Consider the following 19,752-nt stretch of genomic DNA (forward strand, 5'->3'; position numbering starts at 1 on the left):
GATTTGATAAAATATGGAGAATTTAATCAAATTTGAAGGACTTGATAAAATGTGGAAGTATAAGTGAAGACTTCTTCCCAAGAAATGAATGCTGGAATTTTAACAACAAAAGAATTTATGTTGGCTACTACCAGTGATCCATCAGGAACTTCCCTATAGTAGCCCAACCGTCAACTATGTTAACACCAAAAGGAAACAAACTCCAACTGGAAAGATAAGCAAGAGATTGTATTCTAGAAATTGAAACAACTATGGTGTAATGCACTAATCCTACTTTTTGAAAGAACAGAGAACTTATTCGTATACGATGACACGAACATAAAGGATTGAGGTGCACATAGATGAATTGAGGCAGGGTTTTTGCCTATGCTTTTTGTGGAATGAAATAAGTGAGAAATTTATTGTCATCATGACGCGTGAGACTTGTTAACATTTTAATGAGATTGACACAGTAGCAAATGTCTTGAGCAAAAAAAAAATACCAAACCCCGCTAAGTACAAGTATTAACTACGAATATCCATTCACAACCTACAGGTCAAATTCGAGAAGTCTGACTTGAGATTCTGAGAGAGAAAGCTTCACGAGTGAAGCTCTGTGAAGAATGGATAAACAAGTCAAGCTCAGGGATGACGGGACGTAATACTTTATGAGCCAAATTTGTATGCCTAAGTGCAGTGAACACGGGAGCATAGTCTTGGATAAAACTCATAGATAAAAGTGCCCCATCCATCCAGGCTTTGACTAAATGTACTTGGATTTGAAACAATTGAAGTGCTGAACATGCATGAATGAAAGCGGACATTGCCACTTGAGTGGACAAATATCATATTTGCATCAAATGCAGAATGTCAGAAACACTCAAGATTTGAGTAATGATAAAGAAATACCCGGGTAAAAGTGGGAACCAGCGCCAACGAACTTCATACCGAATGCTACTCAAAGAACCATAGTGGGTTCAATTCTATTCAGGTAGTGGTCCATAGATTGAATAAATCCATCCACTTCCCACTAATCAAAGGAACGAATGGAATGGAAAAGCTGACCAGGAATTACCAAAGTAATCGTTAGACTGCACGAGGTGCCAGTCTCTGTTATCCCTCGTTATGATGATGGATTCACCTAGTAATCTTGACAGTCATCGTAATTCTTGGATACATGTCTGAGAATAAGCACATCTTACTATTCGCAGTGGTCAAGAATGCTTAAACCTTAAGGGAAATGCTCCGACCCTACGTGATAAATATTGGATAATGCAAGGAATACTCGTTGTCGTTGATTGAGTCTTCCTACAGAAATAGTTATCACATCAACTTAAAGACCTCACCGCTTGAGGCTTTGTACGGACGAAAGTGTCGATCCTTCATAAGTTGAACAATAATTGAAGATGCGGAACTGAATAAAAACCATGCAGGTAATACACGGTATTTGGATCCAAGAATGACTCATGAGATTGCAGAAAAGATTGTGTGAACCGGAGAAAGATTTTAGACTAGCCTTGGCCTTGAATTATAAGAGAGTTATATGAACGCAAGATGTAAATCTTTCGACTCCCAATTCGGAGACTGTGTAACTTTAAGCGTTTTCCTTTTAAGGAATGATACGATCCAGAGAATGAGGCAGGTTAAACCTGCAGCTCAAAGGACCTTAGAAATTCTTAATAGAATTTGGTCCTGATATTTATATAAAGTCATCTTAAGAACTAAATGATGTGCATGACATTTTTCATACGCCAAACCTTAAGGAGCGTCTGTCCAATGACACGCTTGTTATATTTTTCAATAAAGTGTATTAAGAAAATAATGCAAAAGTTATATGTTTATGAAAGTACACGCAATAGAACGGTGTGCAAGATTTGATAACCTTAAAATACTTCATTTGATCTTATTCCCTATTCCCTGGTTAGTCGTGACTTGTGATAAAGTCATCCATTAGATCAGTTATGTAATCTAGAGCTATGCGACATTAATCGACTCTAGAAAGATCACGTGTGGATTAAGCGAAATGAAAACACCACCAATTGTTTTATAATATTTTATCTACACGTTGAATTTCGGGACGAAATTCCTTTCAACGGGGGGATAATGTAACAATTGGTAAAAATTGGTCTGAGTTCGGCGGTCAAATCACCACGAACCGCTATGTATTAATGACCAATTGTGTGTAATTTTATATTTATTATGTATATTAAATATATTATATTTATAATTTCTTTTAGGACATCACAAACTGTTTAAACAGTCTCTCGAGTTGTCGAGTCCGATCCTATTCATCGCGAAACTTTAAACATTAATTCACGGAGCTCGGTATTCCGGAATTGAAATCTATCTGCGTTTTTGGAATCATTACGTTCCAAGCGATCAAAGAACACGTATGAAATACTGTTAGTAAATCGAGTTGATTTAGTTAATGAATTAAAAGAACGGAAAAATAAATCACATATGTTTAAATTTAAATAATTATACATTGAATTTCCAAATCATTATATTATTCATAAACATATGATCTATGTATAAAATGTGTATAATTAAAAATATACAAGTATTATGCGATGTGTATTTTAATCATATACCCAAATGTTTATCCATGTGTATCTTCTATCTCTCAAGAAAATTTTTGAGTTCATGCACATGTTGAATATCTCATAAAAATCTTGCTAAATCTACTCCAAATCTTTAAAATACAATACATATTTAATAAAATCTGATTTTAGTACAAAGAGATCAAAAAATATCAGCAACATATCACTCTACTCTCGATCTCTCATTCTCTAGATCTTCCTTTTGAAGCCAAAACAGAGAACCAAGGAGGCTGTTACCCTCCTTTCATCCAGTTTCCTTCCACCTGCAAATGTCGAGGTTAGCAAGTCCAAACACCCTTTACCTGTTGCTGATCACTGTTGTCTTCCCCGATCACCAAAAACAGCTCACCGGCGAGGGGTTGTCACCGGATGAAGCAAGCTAGTGAGTACCGGCTGTCACCTCCCCCTCCGGTTGATGAAACACCCAATCCAGACACCCATTCCCTTCGTTACCATCAGTTTCCCAGTAAAACCCAAACACCCCAATGACTTCTATCAATCGATCAAACAAAAAGAAAAAGAAGAAGGAACCTGGGAAGCTGCCGGCCATGGCAGCCCTCCTCCTCCTTCTCTGTCTTCCACTGTCGTCTAGCACCACCTAAACACCCCAGCTAATGGTTTCCGATCGGCAGCAAGCTAATCACCAAACACCACTCCACCATCGACGGTTGTTGCTTTTGTTCCGTTGACTTCTGCGGTCGGCGATGAGAAAGGAGCACGAGGACTCGCCGGAGACTGATCGCTGCTATGATTCGTCGTCGGAGAAACCCACACCCTTCCTCCCTCGTTCTTCCTGTCGATCAAACAAATCAAAACAAACCCCTACAGTTGCTTCTTCCTTCTTCGTGTGTGGCTGTCGAACGGACCAGAGATGAAGAAACGATGAGGAAGTCGCCGGAGCAACTCCCTCGCCACCACTGTTGTTGACAACAGCCACCACCGAACCACTCTTTTGCTTTCATTACCTTTTTCTTCTTCGATCGGACACAAAGGAGATGAAGACGACCTAATCGAAATTGGAGATCACCGGAGATCGACCCCAATACCCTCCTCGCCGATTACGTTCTCCACAGCTCCGATTTGTTGGCTTTCCCGTTCCTTTTGCTTGGTCGGATGAACGAATGGAGAAGAAGAGGCGTCGACTCCCTTTTACCCAAACTGTGTATCAGATTGGCAGAAACAGTCCCTCCATTATAGCCTTGAAACTTAAATCAGTCCCTTAATTGGAAACCTTACAAAACAAGTCTTGTGTGACTTAAGATTTATTAAAATAGTCCTTTTTTAATTAACTTATCACAAATCAGTCCTTGTGATAATTAAATTGCAAAATAATTTTCTTATGAAAATAAAAAGCATTTCAAAACATGTCCCTTTGACTTAAAATATTATAAAAATTGTCTCAGACCATGTTTTAACTCAAAAGACGTCAAGATGCGGTTATTCACGAAAAGCTTCACTAAAAAAGACCAGGATCGGACTCACGCTTCAAGGGTGAGTTTCTACGGCCCCTCTTTTACAGTTTTAATATTTGGGGGATAATATATGTGTGTCTATTAAAGTTTGATGATTTTCAAGTTTTATATACAAAATAACATCATACATTTTATTGGTCAAACGTTTATGAAATAGCAATCTAAAAATATGATAAATCACTAACAAATCTATTAAGTTAAAGTAGATTGTTATAAGTTGATATAACTATACTTTATGTGAAATATGAATATAATTATTCAGAAAAATCACAAGATTATAAGTAGATTGCTATAATTACACAAGTGGATATTATGAGTCACAAAAATGTTGACTTTACACGTATAAGATAAAGTATCTCATAGAAGCATGGAACGATATAATAATGACCAAAAATATTATATGTGTATAAAATGAATGTATATTGCCATAATTGATGGAATATTAGATTCATGAGATTATATAATTATTAGTTGAAATTATAAGATTTAACTTTTACTATATATAAGGTTATGTAAAAATGAATTGAAAAGTTATTAATATATTTTTTTATATTAATTATAACAATATAACTTCATTATATTAGTTATTTATTCTTATCGCAATAAATAACATGATCGACTTCAGGACTTAAGAGTCGTTATTTACGAAATAAATACTCGTCGAGTATTGTATTTAAAGACTTTATCGAAACCGTATCTAGTATGATAAATTCTTGAAGTTATAAGAATTTCAGTTATCGTTTTCCTAAACGATGAATAATGTTACATATCCAGTGAATTTAGAATGGATGATATAGGTTTATCATACATATTCCATATATTCTATATAGGTTTATCATACCTATTCCAGATAGGTTTATCATACCTATTACATACAGGTTTATCATACCTATTCCATACAGGTTTATCATACCTATTCCATACAGGTTTATCATACCTATTCCAGATAGGTTTATCATACCTATTACATACAGGTTTATCATACCTATTCTAGATAGGTTTATCATACCTATTCCATACAGGTTTATCATACCTACTCCAGATAGGTTTATCATACCTATTCCAGATAGGTTTATCATACCTATTCCATATATTCCATATAGGTTCATCATACCTATTCCATGTAGGTTCATCATACCTACTCCGTATATTCCATATAGGTTTATCATACCTATTCCATATAGGTTCATCATACATATTCTATAGGTTTATCATACCTGTTCCGAATACCAGATCCAATACGTTTGAGTTTCCATTATAAACTATTCTGGGTTTCGCGAAAGCTAAGATCTCAATACTTAGTAGAAACTCTCAAATATATAACCGTTAATCCTCGAGGGAACGACTAACGTCGGGTGTAAGTGTCATATTATTGATCTTATACGGTACGACCGCCCGCCTGGAGTTGCTAGCTACAACTACATCTGACGAGATGAATTTTGGCGTTGACGTTAGCATTATCGAAACATTACCACGTGTTACAACGGGGTTAATGACTTTAGCACGCGCGCCTTATTATGGTGTCGATGCATTAATAAAGTACAGTGTCATGAGTTCGGTTATGATTTCATTATAAAATCCCAGTTTTGTTTCGTTACCGTATAGAATCGATATTGGATTTATACGAGGTTTATGTTCACTCATTCCGGTTGAAAGAAACTGTATTTAGTCGGATAACTTGTGACTCAAAGCGATAAGTGTCAGTACCAAAAATTAAGTCAGATAACACTTAATTAATATCATGACACGGCTTGACAAGATTTATTAACTTACATAAAATATGTTATTTATATAAACCATTTGTTTTTATAAGAAAACACAATATTTATGTGGGAGGAGTTTGCCCCACCGGCTAAGTGTCGGTTTTCAAATTAAGTCAAATAATACTTAATTATTGTCACGACACGATTTTACAAAGTTCATAAATTCAATACTTATGAATTTTTCATATAAATGATTCAAATTCTTGTATAAGGTTTCAAGAGTAAAGTTGGTTATTTTATGTTCTCACAAAGGGTAACATTTCCTATTTTTATATAATTTGATATTCAAAATCTTTATATAAAAATGCATTTTGATATAAGTCTGAATTACTTATATGTATTTTCCAACTTTTGTACATTTGGATTTGAACAAAGGGTATTTATGAATGAGTCATAACACAATGTTATAACTCAATTATTTTATACTTTTAATAGAAAAATATATATTTATAAAAGCTGGTCAACCATCTAAATTTTATTAAACACTTTTGGGTATAAAAATACTCCGTGTCAAAACCTGTAGAACTCACAAAGAATTTTGTTGATGTATTTTAAATGCATGTATTCTCAGGTTATTTAACAGATCGGAAGTATTTGCTCAGAAGACTCTCCATTAATTGTATCATACATTTGTAAACGCCGGATGGTTAGGCGTCTGTCACTATCTAGTAATAACCATTATCAATGTAATTTCTATTTCGGTCATAATAGAATATTATATTTGTACTGTTCAATGTATGTTTAATAACTGTGATTACTGATTTACGTCGCGCACCTCGGTGTTTCGCCGGCGGCCGAGGGTGTGACAATTTCGGTTTGGCATCCCCAAGAAAATGTGATTTCGGTTTTTGGTTCCATTTACTAAGGGGTTTTCGGTTTTGGCAATTGGGATTTCGGTCCATGAGTGGTTTGGATCATGCATGATTTCGGTCCATGTGTGAATTGGCTAAGGCATGAGATTTCGGTCCTATATAACCGAAAACTCTTGTTTTTAGATTCCTAAAACCGAAATCCCTTAAGTAATGTATAATTCCGTGCTTTTAGATTTATCTATTTGACTTGTGCTAACTTGTGTTATCTTGCGTTGTCTTTCAAAGGTTCATTACCACATGGTTTTCAAAGTATATATTTACTTACACAAATGATGCCTTTTGGCTATAAATGGTTTATTGTAACAAGGTTAAGATGTGGTTTTACTTATACATAATACACTTTTAGACTTTGCTCGACTCCAAATTTGCCAGTTGTCACATGGAGCCTCCAATCCGCCACCGTCATCTCCAAGCCACCGTCGCCTCCGTCGGCTAGGGTTTCATCATATTTGTGCCGCTATCAGCATCAGATAGATCAAAATAAGATGTTGAAGGGTTTCCAGATTAGAATCTGGTGGGGGGTAGACGACGATGGTATAGGTTCTCCATGTCGAAGACTCGTCGAAGTGGCTTGAGGGTTGTCGACTATAAAGGTGGCGGTGGTGGTGAGAGGTCCAGTGCCGTCGAAAAATTACTAAAAGAGAAATAGATGAGATGGAGGATGTTGATCTGTGGAGAGGAAGATGATATGATGAGAAAAAAGGCCATGAAATCTGGGGAAGGGGAAAGGAGGGGTGGGTGGATTGAGTTTGGATATTTTTTTTTTATTTTCTCTTTTTTTATAATAAAAATGATAAGTAAATAAAATAAAATTGAAAAAGAATTTACTAAGGGAAAAATAGCTATTTTATGTCTGTAGACACGAACTGAGTGAAAAAAAGGATTAAGCGTGCATTTTGGCATCTGTACGAAGGAAGATTCGTTTAATTTACTAAAAAAAATACAAAAAGATGCAACTTACCAATGGATATTGGTGTAGTGATTGTTGGTCCTGGATATTTCTCATTCGGTATTAGTATGGATTTTGTATTGTACACACATGCATGTTAATTATCGAAATTATAAAAAGAATAAAAAGAACAAACATGCATGTATCTGAGAAACACATAATTATATAAGGTGAAATAGCAACAAAAAATATATTTCATTATTGAACTAATTACTGAAAATCGTCCTTGTGGTTTCCATAAATTACATGTTTAGTCCCTAACGTTTGTTTTGCACTCGGAGAGTCCCTAAAGTTTTATTTTGTTGCATTCTTAGTCCCTAACCAATGTAAAAAGATTTTTTTCCCTTTCCGATTTATTTTCACTTAATTTTATTATTAGTTTTATGTTATTAATAATAAAAAAAATAGGCCCACATCACACCACCTTCCTCTCTTCTACTTACGGGATTTCTTTTCTTCTCTTCTTCTCACCATAGAAACCCTAAATCCTCTCTACAACCACCTCCCTCCACCTCTGTCGGACCACCCTTTTCGTCGAAGTCACCTCGTCGGACCACCACCTTCACGTCATCAACTAGTTTCCACCTTCACCACCATCGATCCACCAGTTTAAAAACCAAAATGAAAACGAAAACGAAAATGATGACGTCGAACCCTAGAAATGCAGGAGCAGACGAAATCCCCCTAGTGTCGCCGTCATCAAGGACCTTAGCGCAAACAAAGGCTCTAAAACCGTAGCTCGTTATAGATGAGTCGCTGCTGACGAAGAAGATGAAGATCTGGTGGGATATGCGAACTCTGATGGTGGCTATAGACCAAGATGCAGGTTTCCAGCGGCGGTTGTAGACCCAGATCTATGGAAATCAAAACATCCATCTTTTTCTTCTCTGTTTTTCAATTGTTGATCTGAAGGGAGATATATGAAACTGTTGGATTAGTGTCTAAGTCCATAACTATTTTGGTATGTACTTGACCCGATTATGAGCATGGTCCTTTTGGGTTGCCTTCACCATAGCAATATGTAGGATGAATTAAGGAGAGAAAGGTTTAATTATGATTTATTAATATATTATAAGAATAATATATTAAAGGAGAAATCATATAGTTTAATTAATATTAGTCAAAAATTAATTAAGAATTAATTTTGTGGCTAAAAGAGATTAATTAAACTTAAGGGACTGGGTTTGTAATTATAAGATAATTACAATTGGGCTATGGATCACCTAATAATATATAGGTTGGACGAATTCTATGGGAAGCCTATTAGAAATCATCCAAGGGATATGTTAAAGGAGTCCATGGGCTGCTTAGGGTCTAAGCAGCCGGATTAGGGTTTCCTAGTTGTAAACCCTAATAGCCTACATGTATATAAAGGACCCTTAAGCCCCAAAAACGTGGACAAGTAATCCTTTAGGGTTTCCAGCCGTTTTTGGTGTCTCTTCTCTCTTCTCTCCTTCATCCAATTGCTTAGTGGTGTTTGTGACTCCATTAGAGGTGCAACACTTGAGGCACTAAGCTTTCTGAAGCCAACGATTGATTGTTATTGCTATATAACAATCAAAGGTTAGATCTAAACCATATTTTATGTTAATATGATTAATTGTATGCTAGATCTAGGGTTTATAGCTTTGGATATTCAATTGCATGTTCATTAGACAAACTAGATCTAAAAGCTATTAGGGTTTGCATGTACACCATAGGAATGATGTATTGCTCGAAACCCATCTGAAACATCCCAAAAATCACAACAAATTTAAACCTTTCAAAACAATCCATTTACTAATAAAAGTGTTTACAAAATCATTGTGTCCAAAACATTATTTAAAATAAGAGTCTCCCAAGATCCAATCAGTGGTAAAACCAAGGATGTGTACGGTCACGCCTTCGCCTTACCAGAATCATCTGAAGCACCTGAAACAATAAACTAAAACTGTAAGCACGATGCTTAGTGAGTTCCACCAAAGTACCACCACATAAACATAATAACAAACAAACAACATGCATATAGAGCCTTCAGTCTGACTGGACCGCCTCACCGGGCCTTCAACCTATCCTGACCGCTCATAGAACCTTCAGCACGAATGGACCTCCTCACCTATCTGGACCCTTCTCCGGGCCTTCGGCCTGACTGGTCCGCCTCGCGGGCCTTCAGTCTATCCAGGCCGCCTGGGTCTCTTGGCCTTCAGTCTCCACTGGTCCGCCTCAACCCAACCACACATAACATGTCGACATATACATAACAGATAAAAATCTATAAGCCTAGTAAACCATAACAACATATCAATATATATACATTACCGAGTTTGTTGACTGGCAACACGAAACAGTACAGTCTCAACTCAACCACACTACGTCAACATATGCAACAGGTAAACATATAACCAATCAATAGATAATCGGGCAGATCTATAGATCACTAAGCATAACATCATCCTATATACCAGGATACAGATCTAACAGATCGCTACAACATACCAATATACGATAAACCAGGATAATAATCCAATGGGCCGACCTTGATGCCTTCGACCCAAAAGTACAGTGAGGAAGACTTACCTCAATACGCTGATAATCAAATGCCTGCTAGGGTTGCTGAACCGGATAACCTTGCGCCAACAAAAATGCAATTTTAATCAATAATTATCCCGAAAATCCAAAATACAAGGCCCAATCCATGATCCAACTTCATAAAGGGTAAAAGACCATTCTACCATTTTCGTGACTTGGCCCAAAACCAAGACCCAGTCCAAAAGCACAAAAAGCCCAAAATGGCAACTCAAAGCCCAAAATCAAAAATCCAATGGCCCAAAAAATCCTAAAAGTACATCTCAAACACCACCCAAAATACCCTTGGCCAAAAAGTCAACGGTCAGCAGACCCTCACGACGTTACCATCTATGGCCCACGTCGTGAGCCGCTACACGACAAAATAATTGAGGCTGAAACCCTCACGACGTGACACGCATCTTCCTCACATCGTGAGATCCGTTTTTACGCCATTTTGATCTAAAAACCTCTTGATCCATTAAGCTACCAACCCATCTTTTCCAGGAGGCTTCCTAACACTCCTAGGGTCATAAAATCGATGCTTTAAGGCCTTGTATATCCAATACAAGAAACAAGCTCAAAATGGGTCATTCATGGAGAAAAAGAGAATCAATTCTCATGCATGAACTCCAACATCATCCAAACTTCAGATCCATGACATATAAGCATCTAGGGACCCTAAGGACCCATAAAGTTGCCAACTTTATGGAGTCCCAACATTCCAACTCTTAAGATCTTGGATAAATATGCATAAAACCTTAGATCTAGCAACAAGGAAACATAAAGCTGTTGGATTAGGTGTCTAAGCCCATAAATATAATTGGTATGTACTTGAATTGATAGCAGCACAGTCCTTTTGGGTTGCCCTCAAACCTAGCAACTGGACAAGGAAATTATGAAAGGAGTGATATTGATTTATTATAAGATTAATAAAATGATATAAATGATTTATTAATATGTTAAAAGATTAATATATTAATTAGAAATCATTATGTTTAATTAATAGTTAGCCAGAAATTAATCAGAATTAATTTTGGGGTTAAAAGTATTAATTATAAAGTGCAGGGACTAGTTTGCAATCATCTAATAGTTGAGTGGAAGGCTCCAGAACCTCCTTGTAAGGAGGTGGACGAAATCTATAGGGGAAACCCTAAGGATTTCGTCCAAGGGGCTTTGGATAAGGCCTTTGGATTAGCTTAGGCCCCAAGCAAAGGAGTATTAGGGTTTTCCCTAAACCCTAGATCCATCAGCTATATAAGGAGCCTCCCAGCTCCTAAATTCGGCCACTCCTTCTTTGGTGAAACCCTAGGGCCAATTTTGCATACTCTCTCTCTCTCTCCTTCAAGTTTCCTTCTTGCTAGTTCTTGGGTGTGATTCCATTAGAGGCATTACATTTGTGGTGCTACGCTTCCAAGAAGATCAAGTTCAAGAGGATTATCAATTGTTTACTATAACAATTGAAAGGTATGTAACTCTTAAACCCTAGTTAGTTATTTTCGAAAATAGCCTCTCTCCTCTAGGGTTCTTGTTTGCAATTCAAAGTTATATGTTCAATAGTTAAAACATAGATCCAAAGTAGGTTGCATGTGAACTTAGGAATTGTTTTCTAGTTTATTTGTTTTACCTAAAACCCATCAGTGGTATCAGAGCCATTGTTTGCTTTAAATTGAATTGCTATAATAGTTGAATTGCAAATTTGGGTTTGTAGCCATTAAACCCTAAAGGCCAAAATTTTCGTTTTTAGGGTTTTTGGTTCAAAGGGTTTTTCGAAAAAACCTAGCCTCCATGAACCCTAATCGAAATTAGGGTTAGGGTTTTGGAAAACCCTAGCCTCCTCCCTTGAATTTCGAAATTTGCTTGTTATTTTAGGGTTTTATCTTATTTTGGATAATTATTACTTGATTGGATAATTATTGCCTAATTGGATAATTGAGAAAAATAAGGAAATTATCCTTTACCCTAATTTTCGAAATCTAGAGGGATAAGGATTAGGATTAAATTAATTGTTTAATTTGATTAGATAATCCTTACAAGATTTAATAGATTAATTAAAAGTTAATTAATATATAATTATTAAATCTAGTTATTTGGTTTATTTTAAATTTAAATTAATAGTTTAATTTTTCGAAATTTATATATAAACCTTAAAGTTTTAAAAAGTTTAAAACACACCTTATATATGTATTATAATTAAAAGTTTAATATTATATATGTATAAGAATATGGTCAGTCAAATCGCTAGTATGCCTCATTCACGAAGCTAGTCTATAAGGGGGGTATAAGGAAACTGCCTATAAAATGGTAGTTGAATGGGTGTCCACTCTCACCCACCGCTTCCTTGATTAGTGGAGGGTCGTTAGCAGAACGGATTTGATAGGACAACTACATCTCATTAAAAGTATAATGTTATTAAAGAAAGTACTAGAACATTATTTTACAAAATCCCAACTCTAGTTACTTTAGGAAAAAATGTGAAAAGTATGCTAATCCATGAAATTGCACATTATGCTTTATTGGTCGTTAGTGCAGCGTGTGTGGTTAAACAGCACACTAAAAGACACTAATAAAGAGTAGTAATGGGTATCTCATAATTGTCATTTTGATGGAGCGTGTGTGGTTTACCAGCACATCAATAGTTAATGATAAAGACAATGAGGTTACCAAGCACATTTGCATGGTTATTCACATCTTGTTTGTGATCCTCGGCATCCCAGTCACAAATAGAAGAGCATAATCTGAGATTAAAACATGCCATTGAATAGTTTCAATGTATCTCAAAAGAATTAGGAATTTCACTTCGTTTATTTCGTCTAATGGTGGAATTGGTGAATCGTCATTCACCTACCTTTATGAAATTTACACTTGGATCTCGGCATCCCATTTCTAAGTTGTGAATCTTCATAGTTGGATCCTAACCTTAATATTATATCTTTGGGTTATTATATTGAGGTATCTTGAGATCTAACTAAAACTTTCTTTCTTTTCAGAAGTCTACTCCTGGAAACACTTCTGCTTCATCATCCTCCAACCACAACTTCTCTTTGCTCAACATTTGCTCCAAAGTCGTTATGGATGGCTCTAACTATAACGATTGGATGCGTAACATCAAGATGGCGCTTCGATTTGAGGACAAAGAATATGTCCTTGAAAAGGAGCTCAAAGAGCTTGATGAGTCTAAAGCTACTCCTGAAGAATATGTTGCCTACAAGAAACATTATGATGATTCTACCAAAGTGGCATGCATCATGGTCGCAACCATGTCCCCAGAACTGCAGAGGTACTATGAGGACTACTGGCCCTTTGAGATGAACAAGGACCTTATGGAAAAGTACCATAAGCGAGCTCGTCAAGAAAAGTTTGAAGTAGTCAAGTCACTCATGGCTTGCAAGATGAAAGAAGGGGAGTCGGTTGTGTCTCATGTGCAAAGAATGCAACGCTACATAGAGCGTTTGGTCAAGCTCAACATTCACTTTGATGAGGAATTGGCCATTGACATGGTCTTGAACTCATTACCTGATTGTTATGGTCAGTTTATTCTAACTTACCATTTGAACAACACTGAGCAGACACTGGCCCATTTGCACAACTTGTTGCAGACAGCTGAATCAGGGATGAAGGGTAAAAGTATAGCCTCCACTCCTGCAAGTGCCCCTGTCTTGGCTATTGGACAGGGAAAGGGGAAAAAGAGGAAAGGTCCTCCTAAGCAAAACTGGAAGAACAAGGCTCAAGCTGGGTCATCTAGTAATGGCCCAAAGGCTAAGCCCAATACTACCATTCCCCATGTTTCTGATCCAAAAGATGCAGATTGCTTTTATTGCAATGACAAAGGGCACTGGAAGAGAAGCTGCCCAAAATATCTGCAGGATATTAAAGATGGCAAAGTGAAGCCATCTTCAATAGGTATTTACACTATTTCTTCTAATAACTCATTATCTTCTCGTTCATGGGTCATTGATACAGGATGTGGTTTTCACATCTGTTCTGATTTACAGGGGCTAAAAGAAAGTGAGGAGATAGAGCGAGGAAGGATAAACTTGATCATGGGAAACAAGAAGTCTTCACCAGTGACCAAGATCGGAGTTTATCAACTTTTGCTTAGTAATGATGTTAGATTAGATTTATTAAATTGTTGCTATTCGTCTGAGATGACGAGAAACATTATTTCATTTCATGCATTGTTTAGACAAGGTTTTAAATATTCTTTTAATGATTTGAATGGTTCAATTTCTGTTTATAAGAATGGTGTTTTTGTATTTGAAGCTTTGCCTTGTGATGGTGTGTATGAAACAGTGACTTGTGTTGATAGCTTAGGAAATAGTGTATTTAATATTGACTTGTCTAATAGTGTAGACAAGGCATGCTTGTGGCATTGTCGTATTGGACACATTAACAAGAAACGCATAGCCCAACTCCAAAAGGATGGAGTGTTGGAATCATTTGACCTAAAATCAGATGATATGTGTGAATCTTGTCTTTTGGGAAAGATGACAAAATCACCATTCACAGGGTCTTGTGAAAGAGGTGAAGGTCTGTTGGATCTCATACACATAGATGTGTGTGGGCCCTTCAGATCAACTACAAGGGATGCTAATCGATTCTATGTGACTTTCACTGATGATTATAGCAGATATGGCTATATCTACTTAATCAAACATAAGTCAGAAACCTTTGAAAAGTTCAAAGAGTTTAAGCATGAGGTCGAAAATCAATTGGGCAGGAAGATAAAGGTATTTAGATCCGATAGAGGCGGGGAGTATCTTAGTATCGAGTTCAACGACTATCTGAAAGAATGTGGGATAGTCTCACAATTAACTCCTCCTAGGACACCACAATTAAATGGTGTAGCTGAGAGGCGTAATCGAACCTTGTTAGACATGGTTCGTTCTATGATGAGTCGTGCTTCGCTTCCTATTCACTTATGGGGGTATGCCTTAGAGACAGCCGCCCACATCCTCAATCTTGTCCCTACAAAGAAGGTTGCCAAAACACCTCACGAAATGTGGACGGGGAAAGTTCCCTCGTTAGCACATATTAAAGTCTGGGGTTGTGAAGCTTTCGTAAGACGGGAGACTCACGACAAGCTAGCAGCTAGAAGTGAGAAATGTGTTTTCATTGGTTACCCAAAGCAGTCTTTTGGATATTTGTTCTACAGACCTAGTGAGAACGTGGTCTTTGTAGCACGAAGAGGAGTCTTTCTAGAAAGAGAGCTCATATTCAAAGAGGACAGTGGGAGCACCATTGACCTTGAAGAAATTCAAGAGTTAGCCAATGAAGGAACCTTAGATGACACTAGCACTTAACCAGAGGAAACAGTTCCAGTTGAACCAGTTGATAACTCATTACCTCTTCGAAGATCCACTAAGGTGAGTGTGCCACCTGAGTTGTATGGTTTTCATATTACTTCAGATGGTGACACATTCATCAGTGATAGGACACTGGTAAATTTAGATGAACCAGTTACTTATAAGGAAGCAATGGCAGGCCCAGAGGCTTCCAAGTGGAAAGAGGCAATGGAAAGCGAGATTAAGTCCATGTATGACAACCAAGTTTGGAATTTGGTTGAAAGTGCACCAGGTCGCAAAACAGTTGGGTGCAAATGGATCTTCAAGAAGAAGACAGACATGGATGGAAATGTGCACACATTCAAGGCTCGACTGGTTGCAAAAGGTTTCACTCAAACCCCAGGGGTTGACTATGATGAGACCTTCTTGCCAGTAGCTAAGATTAAATCTATTAGGATATTGCTCGCCATAGCTGCCTTTCATGACTATGAAATCTGGCAGATGGATGTCAAGACTGCTTTCCTTAACGGGAAGTTGGATGAGGATGTTTACATGAATCAGCCAGAGGGTTTTGTTGATGCAAAGTTTCCCAATAGAGTGTGCAAGCTTGAGAAATCCATTTATGGATTGAAACAAGCATCTCGCAGCTGGAATCTTTGCTTCCATGAGAAAGTCAAAGAGTTTGGTTTCTCTAGAAGTGAAGATGAGTTTTGTGTGTATATCAAGGCTAGTGGGAGTATAGTAACTTTTATGGTGTTATATGCCGATGACATATTACTCATTGATAACGACGTTCCAACCTTGAAAGATGTTAAGTCTTGGCTTGGAAAGTGTTTTGCCATGAAAGACCTTGGAGAAGCTGCCTATATTCTTGGGATTAGAATATTGAGAGATAGAAAGAAGAGACTAATTGGACTTAGTCAGAGCACATACTTGGATAAGGTACTAAAGAGGTTTAGTATGGAAAATTCTAAGAAGGGAGAGCTACCTATCCAAAGCAATACCAAATTGAGTAAGACTCAATGCCCGAGTACAGATGAGGAAATAGCAGACATGATTCGTGTACCTTATGCTTCCGCTGTCGGATCGATCATGTACGCTATGACATGTACTCGCCCTGATGTGGCATTTGCTTTGAGCATGGTCAGTCGTTATCAGGGAAACCCGGGTAGAGCTCATTGGATAGCGGTTAAGAATATACTCAAGTATTTACGAAGGACAAAGGACTGGGTCCTTGTGCTTGGTGGCAATGATACTTTGAAAGTAGATGGTTACAGTGATGCCAGTTTTCAAACGGATAGAGATAACTTCCGTTCTCAATCTGGCTGGGTATTTTTACTGAATGGAGGAGCGGTTACTTGGAAAGTTCCAAGCAAGATACAGTGGCTGATTCTACTTGTGAATCAGAGTACATAGCAGCAAGTGAAGCGTCTAAGGAAGCAGCTTGGTTAAGGAACTTCATCGGAGATCTCGGAGTTGTTCCAACCATCCAGGAGCCTATGGAACTGTTCTGCGATAATGAGGGAGTGGTTGCCTTAACAAAGGAACCGAGAGATCATGGTAAAACCAGACATATCGACAGAAAGTACCATTTTATCAGACATAGAGTAGAAGAAGGCCATCTTGTAGTAAAGAGGGTGTCATCTGAAGATAACCCAGCAGACCCCCTCACAAAGGGTCTGAGTAGGGCTAAGCATATTCAGCATGCTCGGAGCATAGGACTGAAAGATGATATTAGTTTTAGTAGTTAGATTAGTTCTGAAACTTGTAACAAAGTAAATGTAATTGACTTTTGGTGATTAAATAATAAAGTATTATTTATGAGTTTGTTTGCTGCCTTTTGTCAATTGTTTATTGTGTTTCATTTTTGCATGTTTTACTTCCCGAATAATAAGATTATTCAAACTCCACAGTCGCTCGTACTTTTGGAAGTAAGTAGTGAATTAAGACTGTCATGAACTGGATTGTAGATTGTCTAAGGATAGACATGGCAATAAAATTGATGCAACGTTCATGAGTACTCAGAAATTAAGATTTGAGTATTGGATAAACCCTCGCTCAGAGTATCACTTCATGGAATTCATCACGAGTAATACTGAGATGATAATATCTTATAATCTTGAAACGAAGATATATGAGTTGTAATTTACAAAGTCAGTTATACATTGGTGATACGAAAAGACATCAGTAACTTGGTGTTATAAAACATATTGTCATGTATAATTTGATGAGTAAAAGATACAAGCATATGAATCAACGTTTATTCATTCCTTTTGCCCTAACCGGAAAAGCGATATATGTGGGCCCCTCGATGATTTGGTGTTGACTTATGTGCTGGGCCCAGCCAGGACTAAATTGATGTGTTCAATTAGAAGTCCTACATCATCACAAATCAGAAATCGGGAAACATAGATTCTGGACAAAGAGGTTGATTTCGTTCCATGTCTTATGTCTGGGGATATCTTGCAGAACGAAGGATTATATGATCACTTATCTAAGGACACGTAACTGACTGGGTCAGAGTTCAACAGCAGCTTTTGGAAGCTACAATTTGCTGGTCAAATTTAGAAGGCATACTAGCAATTATAGTTACAGACTTATCCAAGTGGGAGACTGTTGGATTAGGTGTCTAAGCCCATAACTATAATTGGTATGTACTTGAATTGATAGCAGCACAGTCCTTTTGGGTTGCCTTCAAACCTAGCAACTGGACAAGGAAATTATGAAAGGAGAGATATTGATTTATTATAAGATTAATAAATTGATATAAATGATTTATTAATATGTTAAAAGATTAATATATTAATTAGAAATCATTATGTTTAATTAATAGTTAGCCATAAATTAATCAGAATTAATTTTGGGGTTAAAAGTATTAATTATAAAGTGCAGGGACTAGTTTGCAATTATCTAATAGTTGAGTGGAAGGCTCCAGAACCTCCTTGGAGGGAGGTGGACGAAATCTATAGGGGAAACGCTAAGGATTTCGTCCAAGGGGCTTTGGATAAGGCCTTTGGATTAGCTTAGGCCCCAAGCAAAGGAGTATTAGGGTTTTCCCTAAACCCTAGATCCCTCAGCTATATAAGGAGCCTCCCAGCTCCTAAATTCGGCCACTCCTTCTTTGGTGAAACCCTAGGGCTGATTTTGCATACTCTCTCTCTCTCTCCTTCAAGTTTCCTTCTTGCTAGTTCTTGGGTGTGATTTCATTAGAGGCATTACATTTGTGGTGCTACGCTTCCAAGAAGATCAAGTTCAAGAGGATTATCAATTGTTTACTATAACAATTGAAAGGTATGTAACTCTTAAACCCTAGTTAGTTATTTTCGAAAATAGCCTCTCTCCTCTAGGGTTCTTGTTTGCAATTCAAAGTTATATGTTCAATAGTTAAAACATAGATCCAAAGTAGGTTGCATGTGAACTTAGGAATTGTTTTCTAGTTTATTTGTTTTACCTAAAACCCATCAAAAGCTTGGATCTTGATTACTCACATTGGTCCAAAAGTGTAGCTAAAGGTTGCAAATGAGGCTTTCAAACTGCAACTATGCTTCCATGGTGATCCCCTCCTCTTTAAACCATCAAAACTCCACCAAAAGCTCAAGAAATACAAAGAAAGGCTAAGGTTAGGGTTTTACTGAGTTATGGGAAGGTGGAGGCTGCGAAATGAACCCTAAAACCGAGTTAAGGGGGCTTAAATTCGCGGGAAACCCTAAAACTTTGTGGGCTTGGTCTGCAGCGCTCCTCATGTCGTGAGCTCTTATTGTTCACGTCGTGAGTTCAATATCAGATGAAATCTTCATGCGGCCCTCTTCACGTCGTAAGCCTCCATGCCTCATGTCGTGAGGGCCCCCTTTTCACAAAAATCCAATCTTTTGACCCTCCAAAATCCTAACTCGATTCATCCAAGTACATGAATGTTACAATATGGGAGGGAGAGGAGAAGTCGATGAACGCGGATGTAGGGGGCTCAACGGAAAAACAACAAGGAAAGTGGGGTGACAGTTGTGGTAGCTGATTGTGCCAAAACTCAAAGGTTTTTGGGTGATTTTATGTGCTCGTCGACGGTCCAATGAATGAACAAGATGGAGATGGGAGGGGGTGGTTGTTGTGGTGTTTGATGGGAGTGATGAATGAACAAGAGGGAGGTGGGAAGGGGTGGTGGTTGTGGTGTTTGATGGGAGTGATGGTGGTAGGTTCTGGTTCATGGTTTGGGATTCTTCTTTTTTTTCTTGAAATATGTTTTCTGGTGGCTGGTGGTGGATGTCAGTGGCTGGTGGTGGTTGTCGGTGAC

Source organism: Lactuca virosa, chromosome 2, assembly GCF_052849685.1.
Source record: "Lactuca virosa cultivar CGN04683 chromosome 2, Lactuca_virosa_CGN04683_v6, whole genome shotgun sequence".
NCBI lineage: Eukaryota > Viridiplantae > Streptophyta > Magnoliopsida > Asterales > Asteraceae > Lactuca > Lactuca virosa.